The sequence below is a fragment of the Panthera pardus genome, unplaced genomic scaffold, assembly GCF_024362965.1.
Source record: "Panthera pardus isolate Hobbes unplaced genomic scaffold, ASM2436296v1 HiC_scaffold_26, whole genome shotgun sequence".
NCBI lineage: Eukaryota > Metazoa > Chordata > Mammalia > Carnivora > Felidae > Panthera > Panthera pardus.
Genome location: NW_026526832.1, coordinates 29,850,549 through 29,866,412, shown reverse-complemented (window position 1 = coordinate 29,866,412; position 15,864 = coordinate 29,850,549).

The window sequence follows — 15,864 nt, the reverse complement described above, 5'->3', positions numbered from 1 at the left end:
TTGCAAAGAGCCTGGTGTGGTAAGAATCCCTCTCCCAGTTTTACAGGAGCAGCAACTAAGGTTCAGAGAGGTTGCAGGATGCAACACACAGCTGGCAAAGGAAGGGAAGAGCATTTGAGCACAAGCGTGCCTGATCACTGGTCCCTGACCCCCACTGGGTGGGGCTGTGGAGAACAGAGCATTTGTCTCAAAGCTGTTCAAATAAAATAGGCTATACGACACATTGTGAGTCTCCTGGGAAACTCAATAGGTTATGAAGAGCTCAAGGTTGATGGCAGAGTTGTGGAATAATCTCTTTGCTGTGGAACTGTCCGCTGTCCTGATCTTTCTTACAGGGTTTTCACGTGTATCCTACCACAATTGGCTGCTTATTTCAAAATTATTTATTGAATATCTACCATGTATGATACAAGATATTGGACATTTTAGGAGACTAAAAAGATGATTACAATTTAATTCTTAACCTCATGGAGTTAAGAGTCTAACAGGAAAAAATCTACAGTTATATTACAAATATAATCATACTATAATATAATGCAACATAAAACAATGTCAAATCCAATTACAGGTAATATTATATAATATCACCTGTTATATCATATTATATTATATGGCCCAATATAATATAAAGCATTAAAAAAGACTCTAGTGGTTCAGAGTAGAGATAAATTAATTTCCAGAGCAGAGGTCAAGGTAGGCATTTAGGGGGTATAGCACTTTATCTGGGCTTTTGGGATATGAGTGTTGCAAAGGGAAGGAAGAGGAACAATCTAGGCATGAGGAGCTGATTCTGTGTCCAGCGCCTTTTGAATGATCAAAGAAAGTTTAGACGTGCGAGGACAGTTTGGGAGTGCTGTGTATTATTGTGTTCAATAATTACTCACTTCTTCTTGCACGAAGTACTCGGGAGCAAGTACTAGGGAGCACTTACCTGCATGCAGGTAAGGTTCTAGGTACTCTAAACACAGCGGCAAACAAAACCAATAACTTCCCGTATTCACAAAGCTTACATTCTAATGCAGGGACTGCAGGTTATCAGTACATTCTTTTGGCATCATCAATGCTCAGGGAAGAGATGGGTTGTGCTGTTTTTATATATACAGGTTGAGGAAGGTCTTTCTTTCTCTCTTTAAAAGATGAGACACTTGTGTGGACTGCTGTCTGATTACCCAGAGCCCTGGTTTCCTGAGCGTGAGGGACAGGAGACCCCCATTTCTCCCTCTCCTAGACTGAGCCCCACTAAGAGATCACCAGCACTTCTGATAGAATTCAAGATCTAGCTTCCCAGAAGTCATTGCCACTTTGTCACTTTTTTGAATTAGATTCTAACCAACCAGGGGCAAAATATTTATGTCAAGATAGTTCTGGCTGCTAAGAAGGAACTCACATTAAAGCATCTGATATTTCAAGTTCGTGACTGGATTAGTTTTAATTAGAATGCTCTCCCGCTCCTGAAAGATAAATGCAGGACACAGTATCAGAAAATCGGCTTTACTCTTGTGACTTGTGAAAGATAAATCAACTTGAGAAATTTCCAGTCATTTCCAGACATCTATTTTTTAAATGCCATAAAAAATTGGGACATACTTAAAATTATTTTTTGGCCACTAGAACCTATTACATTTAGGAGAGTTTCAGAGCCAAGGATTCATATGTATAATCTCAAGTTATCTTCACAAATTGGATTCCTGGCCCCTGGTCACTAATAAACTTAGTCTCCTTCAAAGTATAAAATAGTTTCATTACCATCCAGTTCACTTAACACAGCTTTGGCTTTGTCCTACTTTTTACTTGTGCATTCTGATTTGATGCCAAATTTTCAAAGTAAGCGATTTCTAGATCTGCAAATGTATGCAAACAATTTACAGGTTTCTGAGAATTTAAAAAATCACATATCACTTTCCTGATATTTTAATTTACTTCAACATTTTAGATAAGAATCCTTGAGAGTTTGCCCCCACCAAACTGGCATCTGGTAATGTATTGCTTGCCAAACTCAGTAAGGAGATACTGCTATATTTTTAATATTTTGATTACTTTAAAAAATGTTTTTAGGGATCCAACAGTGAGCAACAGATACCGGCCTTTATCATATGATGAAGTTTATATTTCAGCAATAAAATGATGTCAGTAAGACAGCCAGGATCTGGATTCTCCTAGAAAAGCCAGAAGTGCCTGCCAGTTCGGGAGTGACCTTAATACCAAAGATGACAAGAGTTAAACACTGTTTTACTCATACTTGCTACAATCCATGCTACAGATTTTGGCAAGTGTAAGTTACTTGTGCTTATAAAAATAAAATCTTGAGATGGAAATTCTTCAAAATTGTATTTTATTGTGGCAAGAACTCTTCCCACGACATCTACTCTCTCAGGTTTATAAATGCACAGTGTTATCTATAGGTGCAAAGTTGCACAGCCCAGCTCTGGGACTAATTCATCTTGCAACACTGAAACTTCATATTTGCTGTTTAGCAACTCCTCCCCCTCCCCTCCCTTCCCCCCTCCTGCCACCCCAGCCCCAACCACCATCCTACTCTTTGTTTCCATGAATTTGACCCCTTTAGATACCTCACCCTTTGTGAGGTTCTTTATTTACAAGAGCTCGTCGTTGACTGACAGCCTAGTGTGCACAGTGCACTTTATTGTTACACGGCATCCTCCAGCTTCTCCAAGAGGTGGGCATTACTGCCACGGGGGTTAAATGACAGCCCCAGGCCATAGGCAAATGGATGGCGAAGGCAGGACTGGAGCCCAGGAAGATCTAACTCAAAGACAGCGGCTTTGCACTGCACCACTTTCCCATGGCAAGGTAAGAGATGGGACGCCCTCGCGGTATTTCTTCCATGTAGATTCTTTTTCCAGAGGATCCTTGGCCGCCTCTCTGCCAGCATTTGGGAAAATGCACGACCCTAACTGAGGCAGGCTCTCACTGCACGAATCTCAGGAGACTATCTAATTCCACATTTACCAAGCAGTTGCCCAGAACCAGGTGGTGTGGTAGCCTGGGCCGTCTTGTGGTGGCTTTCCATGGAGGGTAAAGAATTTACTTCAGGAGACATGGAGAACCTTTGAAATATTTGAGAACAGGTGACAGGATTAAGGTTTTGATTTTAGGAATAATTTCCAGCAACATGTAGAAGATGGATGGGAGGATGGTTAGACCAGGGTCAGGGAGACCCGTTTGAAGTTAATGCAAGATAAATGAGCAAAGAACATGAAATAATGTCAAGAAATATGTTTGGCAAACAGCTTGGGAAAATATTCCATTTTAATAGAAATCCAATAAATTTAAATGATATTAATATATACTTATAAAATTAAATCAACCAAGTCCAAAATTAAGTACGCCTGGTGCCAATGAGCGTATACTATAATAGACAAACATCACATAGTTCTTTTGTCAGTGCGTACCAAGAACTTATAATATTCTTTGATCCGGAAATTCTTTTTTTTGGAGATTAATCTAAAGGAGTTCTTTAGAAGACAGGAAATAAGTTTTATACACAAATATGTTCATTATGGCATTTTTTTATAGGAATAAAAAATTGGAGGGGCACCTGAATGGCTCAGTTGGTTAAGCATATGACTTCAGCTCAGGTCATGACCTCACAGTTTGTGGGTTTGAGCCCCCCGTCGGGCTCTGTGCTGACAGCTCAGAGCCTGGAGCCTGCTTCAGATTCTGTGTCTCCCTCTCTCTCTGCCCCTCCCCTGCTCATCATGCTCTGTCTCTCTCTCTGAGAGACATTAAATAAACATTAAATAATTTTTTTTAATTTATTTAATAAATTAAATATTTATCTCAAAAATAAACATTAAAAAAATTTTTTTAAAGAATAAAAAATTGGAAAAGATAACTAGATATAATATAGATATGGTTTACTATGGCACAGCTGTTCAAAGAGTCATTACAAATCTATTAAAATACATAATTATGAAGATGGTTTTAAAAAAGAAACAGCTTGCTAAATAATTACCGAAAATATCATATAAATTATATATACAATATGATTACAACTAGACTTTAAAAAAAAAAATCTACACTAGGAAAGATAGGAAGGATTCCCATGATAAGGTCAAAGGTGACCTCTATTTGGTGATTTTTCCTTCTCTGTCTCTATAAAAACATAAACTTCTTATAATAAGTATATTTACAATTAAAATATAATCTTTTAAGTGTCTTTTCCAGATTTCCAGGAACTTTCTCTGCAAACTCAGACGTCCACAGAAGCCACCTGTTTATGCATATCCAGCCAACAGCAGTACTCAGGACCGGCCAACAAATTCCTGCAGGCCCCCACAGGCTAGCAAGTCTCCGGAGCTTTCTGAGTTTTGTTAATCCTGGCCACCGCAGGAGGAGGCCTGTGGTTATCCTGTTGCAGATTGTTCTGTTTCTGACATTCGTTTGTACCTTCTCTATTCCTTGATGTTGCTTGTGAGCCTCCACTTAGGATCCACGTAAAACATCGTTAAACGCCATTCAGTCCTGCTTTGTCATCATTAAGGCAGACAGTAAGCCAGTCAGGAACTCTCAACCACCCGAGGGGGAACTTGGACAAGATGCCAAGGACACATCTATCATTTCCCTTTGCTTTCTTCCAAGGGCATGTGTAATACGTGGGCTGATTTTCATCCTCGCAGAATTTGAACTAATTTTAAAACTAAATTATCAGGATACACTAGGTGAGCCAATGATCTAAGGCCAGCCACTGAGTGCAGCCATGATCTCCTTTTCCCCCCGCATAATGAGTAACTCCACTTAGAAGCCAGCAGTGACGCTGAGACTCATTCAGACACTTGCTGTTTGATAGGTGGGAAGCCAATTCTACCAATGTTTTTGATTTTCTCTTTTAATATTTGTCTCATTTATTCAAGAATTTTAAATCCAAGCACATTGTATAATGTCTTTTTTTTTTTTTTTTTTTTTTTTTTTTGCACCATCCTGGTTTTTAAGCATATATAGTTTATTTAAGGGAGGTAGATGTCTTGGGGCGCCTGGGTGGCTCAGTCGGTTAAGTGTCTGACTTTAGCTCGGAGTCATGATCTCTCAGTTCGTGAGTTCGAGCCCCGCATCAGGCTCTGTGCTGACAGCTTGGAGCCTGGAGCCTGCTTTGGATTCTGTGTCTCCCTCTCTCTCTGCCCCTCCCCCACTCACACTCTCTCTCAAGAAATAAATAAATACTTCAAAAAAATTTTTCAAAAGGAAGTGGATGTTTTTATTTTTTCTTGTGGAAATGGTTTTTTCTTACGAAAGTTTTTTTTTTCCTTTGTGAGCTCTATATCTTGCTGAAAATTAGTGATAGCCAGTGTAGAGGGTCCCTGTTAATTAGCTTGGGCCCTACCCCAAACTTTCTGAGCTTCCAATCTTATCAGATTTTCTAGTGGGAAACTGTGGTTCTTTCTCTGGGGAGGATGTGGAGAAACAGAAACCCTCTTGCACTGTTGGTGGGAATGCAAACTGGTGCAGCCGCTCTGGAAAACAGTGTGGAGGCTCCTCAAAAAATTAAAAATAGATCTACCCTAGGACCCAGCAATAGCACTGCTAGGAATTTACCCAAGGGATACAGGAGTGCTGATGCAGAGGGGCACTTGTACCCCAATGTTTATAGTGGCACTTTCAACCATAGCCAAAGTATGGAAAGAGCCTAAATGTCCATCAACTGATGAATGGATAAAGAAGACGTGGTTTGTATATACAATGGAATACTACGTGACAATGAGAAAGAATGGAATGTGGCCTTTTGTAGCAACATGGATGGAACTGGAGAGTGTTATGCTAAGTGAAATAAGTCAGGCAGAGAAAGATAGATACCATATGTTTTCACTCTTATGTGGATCCTGAGAAACTTAACAGAAGACCATGGGAGAAGCGAAGGGGGAAAAAAAAAGTTAGAGAGGGAGGGAGCCAAACCATAAGAGACTCTTAAAAACTGAGAATAAATTGAGGGTTGATGGAGGTGGGAGGGAGGGGAGAGTGGGTGATGGGCATTGAGGAGGGCACCTTTTGGGATGAGCACTGGGTGTTGTATGGAAGCCAATTTGACAATAAATTTCATATTTTTAAAAAAGAGAGAGAAAGAGTATACTGCAAACAAAAACAACCTATACCCAACGCCAGATATTAAGCAGGACTTTCACTGGGATGAGAATAAAGGCCGAAGAATATGAAGTAACAGGATGTGTTGAAAATGAAAACAGCCTGGTTTAGCATTCATTCTAAGTTCAAATCCCAGCTCCACAATTTCCTGTACACATGACTTCAGGCAGGTTATTTAAACTTTCCAGGTGTCAGTTCCCACCTCTGTCAAATGCAGATAAGAATACCCGAATTATAGAACTATCGTGAAGATGTATAAAATAATGTTTCACGAGTGCCAAAACATAATAGGAAGTTTAAAATGACATTATTTGGTCCATCCAGCTGAGTGAGAAGTCCCTGTGCAACAGATATTCCAGCACTGACACTTTCCCTATTACCTGGGGCAATACCTTCCAATAATTAGGACCTTCACGAACCACTCTCAACAGCAGTGATAATCAACAGAGCTGATCACACCCACTAACAGCCCTCAGCAGTGGCAACTCCATGAAGAACTGTTACCAGTGAAGAGTCTCCATGGGGCCTCATCATCTCCTGCCTCCGGGATTCTGTAGTACACAGTGACTTCCTCAGTTCTGTCTAGAGGGAGACTACACCACTGTTCCATGCTACAGGATTCTACTGAAGATGCATTCTTTTTGGAACTAATCCACTTGGGAAGTCTTGATGCACCTCCAGTTCTCTCCATGGTCCCCCAAGGGCCAACCCAAGTTCGTGACACCTCCTCTCTCCAAGTGCTCTCCCAGCCCATTCACACCTCCTGGAAGCACAGTGCATTTAGGTACCCAGGGCTTGGTACCCAGTGCATTTAGGTGCCCAGTGTATTTTGGTACCCAGTGCATTTAGGTACCCAATGCATTTAGGTACCGGGGCTTGGTACCCAGTGCATTTGGGTACCCGGGGCTTGTTACCAAGTGCATTGGGTACCTAGTGCATTTGGGTACCCAGTGCATTTGGGTGCCCAGTGCATTTGGGTACCCAGCACATTTAGGTACCAAGGGCTTGGTACCCTTGTGCATTTCAGTACCCAGGGCTTGACCAGAGCCTAAACTCCCCTTTCTCATATCCCTTTCAGCAGGACACAACTTCACCGATATAAATTGTGCTTCAGAAATCACTCTGAATACCCATGGATTCTCAAAGTACAGACACCTCTATTAGGGGCTACTTGCTTCCTCTGTAACATAATTTCACGCTCTATCATAATACTTAAATGTCTTCCTGAAACTTATAGAGAAGATTTAAAAAATGAGCAAAATTAGGCACACATTGTATTATTCCCCCCTCCCCCCCCCCCACTTGAAGTACAATAGGAAGGAGCACATCCCCAAATCAGACATTTAAATTATTCTAGTGACCCCCAAAATTTTTTAATTAAAATTTTTTAAAACCTTCATATAGGCTAGCTATTGCCACCTCATAACCTAAAAAGTCATTTCTTACCCATTGGCCCATCTGATCACCATAAAATTCCTGTTAAACAATTCAGTCATCCTAATGTAACTCAAGTGAAAATAAACAAGGATCCGCAAATTGAAGTGATTTTCCCAAGGCCATCTAACTACTGACTGACAGTATTAGCATCCAGTTCTGAGGGGGGTTTGGCTCCTAGTTCAGGGCTGTCTTCAATGCACCAATGGCTGAGGGAATGTTAAACTACCATCAAGCATGACCTCCGGTTAGTGACAAATATCATCAATGCCACCAAGTAAAAATCTTGTCCCTTGTTTCCCAAAGATCAGTGGAAATAGACAAGAAACCATGAATAACTGCTCTCTCGACCAGCATCCAGCCATCCCATGCACACGTGATAATCTATCTCCACCACACTCACCAGTGGAGAAGCTGGCGACTCCCTCACAGACCGACAAATACGTATCACACCATCAGCCCCAAGTTGTTTCCTTGGCGTAGTAAATACCCATTAGAGAAAGATCTGCCTATTTCTTTCAAGGTTGCTTTCAGAGAGCCTCTAACTCTCGGCCCAAGATTCCTAAATTTGAACTGTTAAGAATACTAATCATCCCGAGAGCTCCCACTGAAGGTCTTTGTGGCTGCTACTTCAGGTAGGCTCAATAAATAATACAGGAAGTAATCGTTAAGGCCCAAACTGTGAAGGATGGACGATGTCTCCACACCTGTGGTGAGGCTCAGATGTCCCTGTGCACTCAGCAGTTTGCACTACAGGGGAAGAGCCCCCAAATTATGAAATTCAGAGCTTATACAGGGACTGCTGACACATCCACCCATCCTCCCTCTCAGAGAGAGAGAGAGAGGGAGAAAGAGAGAAAGCCTATATTTTACTCTGGAAGGCAAACAAATCCTGTCAAGGGAGGGGAGGGCAAGTCTCTAACCCAGAATATAAACAATTATCTGTGGGGGAGATGAAAAGGTGTCTCTAAAAGAGGGAGCGAATGGATCTAGAGGAGAGCAGGCATCTTCTCTCTCTGTAGTTGGTCAAGTTCTATTGCACAGAAGGCCTGAAATGGGCAGGAACACCAAGAAATCCAGGGAGGATTGTGTCCTAACACTAATCAGTCTAGCAAAGAACTATAAACCCAGGAAACATATTTTTAGACCGGGTGATATGAGGTGATATGTACACCACTCTCCAGCCTAAACAAAAAGAAGAAGGAGGAGAGGGGGAAGGGGGGAGGGGCGAGGGGGGAAGGAAGGGGGAAAGAGGACGATGGAGAGTAAAAGGCCCTTGATTTGGGAATCTTCTGACTCAGAGGACTCTCTGAGCTGCTGGAGAGAAAGGGAGGCAGCAGGGAACTTCCTCACTTACACCCTCCAGATCTCAGGGACATCCTTTGCCTGGCCTGATAGCTGGAATGAGAGAAACCAGTGTGAAGGACACTCAACCAAGTCCAAGCTGCTAGTCACAGAACTCAAGTTGGGACCTGTCTTTGAGCGCTGGCCTGGCTCAGCCTCACTTCCCAGTATGGATGCCTCCCCCCTCGTGTTTCATGGCAAATCATAATCTTCCAACAAGCACTCACTCCCACCGCCTTCTTTGTTACTCAAGACAATCCTGTGAAAGCGGTAGACCCACAGCTAGAACTAGCTCTGTTTTATAGATGAAAATAGATTGTAGCTCCAGAGGAACAAATAACCAACAAGACTGCACACGGTGGGTGAATGGCAGCAACAGAATTTAAGCCCATTTCCTGTGTGGAGTTTCTGTGATTCTGTGCGAATGAAACGCCACTTCCCGATACCTACACTAGAGCAACACAACCATGAGATGTTAAAATTTGATAAATAATTTTGGCTCCTTGCTGGGTCCTTAAAACAAGTATGATTATTTTCCACAGCATCGGCTTGGCTTGTCATTGTGGTTGCTATTGCTTTAAGTATTTAAAAGATCATACAATAATTTTGGTATTTTGAAGCTTGAACGTTTCACATTGACATATGAGTTAAAAAATTGGGTTGCATTTTATCCTCCTTTCTTAATCAAGGAGTTAATCAGTTAATTAATAAATGTCAGTTGCAATGCAAGACTGTTCCTGAACTTTGTTCCTAAGTGTGCGAGGGTGAAAGTTATTTCTGCACATAATGTATACATAGGCCCAACAAAGACAACCTTAATTTCTGAGAATCAGATAAACACTGTCTTTTTTCCTGAAATAGCAGTTGTTTTGCCATTGTTTTGCACATGTTTTTTGTTCTTTCTTTAAATGCACCTGACTTTTAGTTATTTTGCACAGAACTTCATCCTCGTATAAGAAAATATTTCACGCAAAAAGTTGCAGCTTTTGAGTGCTGTAAGTTTGTCCACCAACTGTGATTATGTACTTTACGCAATCCAATAAGCCACAGAAGAGTCTGGTCCAAAACATACAGTTTAATGAAATGGTAATGATTTCATTAATATATCAAGCCACGTCTAACTTCTTTCAAGGAACCTAAGACAATTTATATCCACTCTGAATGCACAACAAGTTAATAGTGCAATTGGCAATAGATTAAGGGCATTCTCTACAGAGTCTTGATATAGATATTTTTGCAATATCATTAGAGATTGTTGTAAAGGAACATGAAATGAGGTATAACATTGAAATGGCAGAAAATTTATTTTTGGTGTTTTTTTTTCTGGTTATAATTATACATGAGGTGAATAATTAAGCCAAAATTCAAAGAACTACTTATTAAAGGTTTTATATTCACAGCTGCCTACCTGCCTTGTTAAAAAGCCAAAGTACTTCCTTTATATCCCTTCATTCATTGTTCCTTGGAGAAACCTTCGTTACAGGGTAGGCAGAGGAAAAGGGGCTGTAGTCAGAAAGATAGAAAGGAAACCAGGATAGTGCACAGACATGGAAATCAAAAAGGGTTGATAAGGCAGTGATACACTCTGAGGGCCTCTGTGCCAGGCAAGTCATAAATACACCATTTTATTTGAACATGATAATCCTATTTAGGCTTTACAATTATCACCCCATTTTACAGATAAGGAAGTGGAGGTTGAGGGAGCTGTCCAAGGTCATAAAGCTACTATTGTAGAACTGAAAGGCGAACTCCATTTTTATTAACTCTTAGCTGCATGCTCTTCCTCACTCTGCCACACTGTTGGACATCTCTCCAGGGGAAGAACTTCCAAAGGGAAAGAGGGTCAACAGTTTTAAACATCCTAAAGTGGTTGAAGATAATGAAGGCAAGACTTGAGTTGAGAGTCATGACATTCTCGGTAACACTTTCAGGAACTGGTGCCTAGAATTTGTGAATGAGGAAAACACATTGCAAAGGGGGGGGGGGGGGATGAGGAACCAAGGAGAGCAAACGTAGAAACTTTTCTTTGAAGGGGTGTGTGGTGAAAGGGCAGAGAAGACACAACAGGACCCAGAGACGATAGTGGACTTGAACGAGACTTCTTCGTGATGGGAGCGTGAAGGCCGAAAGGGGGGCTGGCCATGAAAGCAAGAGCAGTGATAACAGAACAAGATTCCACAGGAAGGGCAAAGGCTCTGTTGAGGAGGATGGTGAGAGGAGTTGGCAGAACAACAGAACCAGTCAAGGCAGAGAGGGCGTTAGAGACAGAGGAGAAAGCTACAAGGACTCCATTCTGAGAGCAAGCGTAAAAAAGGGGGGAGATTGGGAACATGCAGTATAGAGTATGTTCATCTTGCTGTAGGGTCCTCAGAGATGAGATATGACAAGTGGCCTTTATGGGTAAAATAACTGTTGGATGGTGTCTCCTTTATTTTGAGACATCCCAAACAAAACTGTTGGCATGGTGGGGGAGAAAGCACTATAATCCTGCTCACGTTAGATCCTGAAGCTATGGAAGTCTGAAGCAGAAAGAGGAGCTTAAAGTCACTAACAGATTAAAATCAACCACCACTTACCCAGTGCTCTGCACCAGATGCTATACAAAAAGCTCACAATGCAGAGATAAATAAGGTGGTGACCCTGGAGAAGCAGAGTCCAGTGGACGAGGCCAAGGTATAAGTAATTATCACCAATGATGAGTCCTTGAGAGGAGGAAACACAAAAGGGAGTGATCACAGAGGAGTACGTAATATTACGTTACCTCCAAGGCCTGCCGCATAGTAGGATCTGCATTGTTGTGTTGTTGGCTGAATTAATTAATTCTGCCTGAGGGAAGGCTTCAGAGAGGAAGTTACAGGTATCGTAGGCCTTGAAGGATGCATAAAACACATTCAGTCTGGTTGCAGTGGACTCTGGGGGCCCAACCTAGAGCTAATTTAAACATCCACCTTCCTTGGCCTGATTGAAGGGACACAAAGACTTCTTAGAACAAGCAGATTAGGCTCACAGGCATAAAGAGACACACAATGGCTTAGCTCCTGGCTGTTGATAGCTGTCGGAAGGCTCTGGACAGCCCTTAGCAAGTTAGAAACACCAGATTCCAAAGGGCCATATGCGTGCCTTCTAACAGAGGTTATCCCAAGGCTCTCTTAGGTCATGGAGAAAGAAGAGAAGCTTTTTAGTCAGGAGAACTGGATCTAAGTTCCACATTAGCCATTGACCACCTGAGTAATCTTGAAGGCTCAGGTTCCCCAGAAAACAGACTCTGAAATGGTAAATTGTGAGCAGACGGTTTACTGGGGACTGCTCTTGGGAATGTCACCTGAACAGAGTGAGGAAAGACGACTGGGAAGAGGGAGAAGTTGAATGAGCACGAGGTCTCAACAGGTGCTGCAGGAAAGGGTGCCTTGGTTTTCAAGGAGACAGAAGGGTGATGCACCCAACAATATCAGTCCTACTGGCCTAAGGAAGGGACAGTCCTTGCCACTTGGAGTCTATATGTTCCTGCTTGCTTGACCTTTCCCAAGTGATTTGTAAGAGGCATCTCAAACTGTTTAAATACTCCCAAAGGGAACTCTATATTTCTTCCCCACCCAACCCATTCCTCACTCAGTCTATCCTATCCTTAAAATGGATCCATTGCCCATCAAGCTGCTAAGGCAAAACACTGGAAAACCATCCTTGAGTCCCGTCTTTACCTTTCAACTCCCTCCATGTCCAATCCATCCGAAGATCTTGGCAACCATAACTACCAAGACTTATCCCACGTCTGTTCACTTCTCAGGTCTCTACCATCGCTTCTGAGCCCCAGGCAAGATCCTCTCTCGCCTTCGGCACTAGGTGGCCTCAAATCTGCTCTCCCTGCTTCCGTTCTTGCACACTATACCCATTCTTGTCATATCACCTGCAGTCATCTTTTTAATACTATTAGAATACCCTTGATTTTTGAAATCTTTTTATTTCATTATGTGTACACATACACATACGTATATAATTTTGTGTGAAGGTTATTGTTCATATGCTTTTTTTTTTAATGTTTTTATTTATTTTTGAAGGAGAGAGAGGCAGAGCATGAGCCAGGGAGGAGCAGAGAGAGAGGGAGACATAGAATTTGAAGCAGGCTCCAGGCTCTGAGCTGCCAGCACAGAGCCTGACGTGGGGCTCGAACTCACAAACCGTGAGATCATGACCTGAGCCGAAGTCAGACGCTCAACCGACTGAGCCACCCAGGCGCCCCTCATATGCTTTTTTAATTAGTCTTTTCTCTGTTCCTTTTTTGTCTGGTTCTCCCATCTTTCCCCTCTACTATGTCAGCCTCTCCACTCCCCAAACATCACAGTCCATGCTGATAAGCTATGTTTCTCCATGTCTGTACCCATGTTATTCTCCATTAATTCAATTCTATGAGATATATGTGGGCATATACATATATCTGTATGTATATGGAAGGCATTTTGTCAGTTTCATTTACAAAATAGAACCCTAATATGTATATTTCATGCATCTTGCTTTTCTCACTCAACAATACTTAGTGGGAGGTCCTTCAAGTCAACTGAATACCTAATTCATTCTTTTAAAGACCACACAGTATACCATGGTTATAGTCTGTGCCATATGTATTATAATTATGTGCCATCATTTGTCCAATGATTCCCTTATGGTGAGTATTCGCCAATTTGTTTCTAGTTTTATTTTATTGTTGTTTTGCTTTGCCATTATGAATAACGCTCCATGAATCATCTTTATTTATGAGTCCTTACATCTTAGGAATTTAATCTCTATAAGAAAGGTCACCAGGATTAGGTCAAAGAATATATGTACTTTTAATATTAATAGATGCTGTCCATTGCTTTGTAAAAAGGCTATAAATTTTGAAATCTCCAAGTTAAAACTGAAAGTGCTATTTTCCTTTCATACCTGCCAAACATCAGTTTTATATTTCCCTTTAATTTTGCCAGTCAATGGGTGTAAAATTATGTCTCATTGTGATTTTAATTTCCATTTCCTAAACTGAGAGCTCATTTAAACATCAGTTAATGTTTACCGGCCACTGGTATTTGCTTTTCTCTGAATTGACAATTTATGCCTTTTGTTCATTTTCTTAATGGTTTCTTGCCTTCTTATCAACTTGTAAGAAATCTTTGAATATTCAAAATACCCATGCTTTGTGCATTACTGCAATAAAAATATTATCACAGCATATCTTTGGCAATGGACTTTACTTGTGGAGGTTTTATTTTGTATATACAAAATTTTAATTTTCATATATTCAGATATGCCTTCATATTCAGCTTTTGGGTTTGCAGTGTTAATTAAGAGGGTATTCCCAATTCCTACACTATACATGTCATTTTCTATATTTGTCTGCATTAAACTCTTTAATTCATCTGGAATGTATTTTTATATATGGCAGAGGATAAAATATGGCCTAAGCTGGGTGTCTGTTTTTATTTTCTTTCAGATGAACAGCTGGCTGTGTCAGCACCATTTATTAAATATTAAAGTCCCCCATGTAAAATAGGCATATTTACAAGTTCTCTATTTTGCGTCCCATTAATCTACTTGTTCATTCATAAACTAACCTCATACTGACTTGATTACAGTGGCTTTATGGTCTAAGGGTACCTAGCAAGGCAAATCTCTACTAATTGGCATGACCTTAACATATAATACTAATTAAGGTAATTAGCAAGTTTGTGATAGAAAGTCTTCCTAACCAAGAATAATGTTTATATTGTGGTTAGGCTGCTTTTTTTTGCATCTTTAAATAAAATTACTGTAGTTTTCTTCATAGAGATTTACTGCTTTTCTTGTTTCGTTTACTCTTAAGTGCTTTAGATTTTTGAGTATTATAAATGAATTTTTTTTTCCATATCAGATGAGAAAAGCATCAAATTTTTGTAGGTAACTTCTATATCCAGCCACCTGACCATAGTCTCTTAATAACTGCAATAATTTCGCTACTGTCTCTTGGGTTCTCAAACATAAAATATATCATAAGCTCAACAATATAGATTTGCTTCTTCTTTCCAGATGTTTGTTGCAATTATTTTACTTTCTCGTGTTTTGGTGTGTTTGTTGTTGTTGTTGTCATTTTGTGTTGAGGTACATTCCCTCTAAACCTACTGTGTTGAGAGTTTTTGCCATGAATGGATGCTATGCTTTGTCAAATGCTTTTTTCCGCATCTACTGAAATGATCATATGGTTTTTATCCCTTCTCTTATTGATGTGATATATCATGTTGATTGATTTGTGAACATTGATCCACTTAGAATCCCTGGAATAAATCCCACTTTGTGGTGAGTAATTTTTTTAATATATCATTGGATTCAGTTTGCTAGTGCTTGTGTTGAGGATTTTTTGCATCTATGTTCATCAGAGATATTTGCCTGTGATTTTCTGTAGGGTCTTTATCTGGTTTTGTAATGGGTGTAATTTTGGCCTTATAGAATGAATTTGGAAGCTTTCCTTCCTCCTATTTTTTTTATTTTTTTAAGTTTATTTATTTATTTTGAGAGAGTGAGCAGCAGAGAAGCAGAGAGAGAGAGAAAGAGGGAGAGAGAGAATCCCAAGCAGGCTCCTCGCTGACAGCATGGAGCCCAATGCAGAACTTGAACTCACAAACTTTGAGAGCATGGCCTGAGCCAAAACTAAGAGTTGGACGCTTAACCAACTGAGCCACCCAGGTACCCCCTCTTCTATTTTTTGGAATAGTTTGAGAAGACTAGGTACTAATTCTTCTTTAAATGTTTGGTAGAATTCACCTGTGAAGCCATCTGGTCCTGGGCTTTTATTTGTTGAGAGTTTTTTGATTAGTGATTCAATTTCATTGCTGGTAACTGGTCTGCTCAAATGTTCTATGTCTTCCTGATTCAGTTCTAGGAATTTAACCATTTCTTTCAGGTTATCCAATTTGTTGGCATATAATTTTTCATGATATTCTCTTATAATCCTTTGTATTTCTATGGTGGATTTTCTTGTGTTTTTGT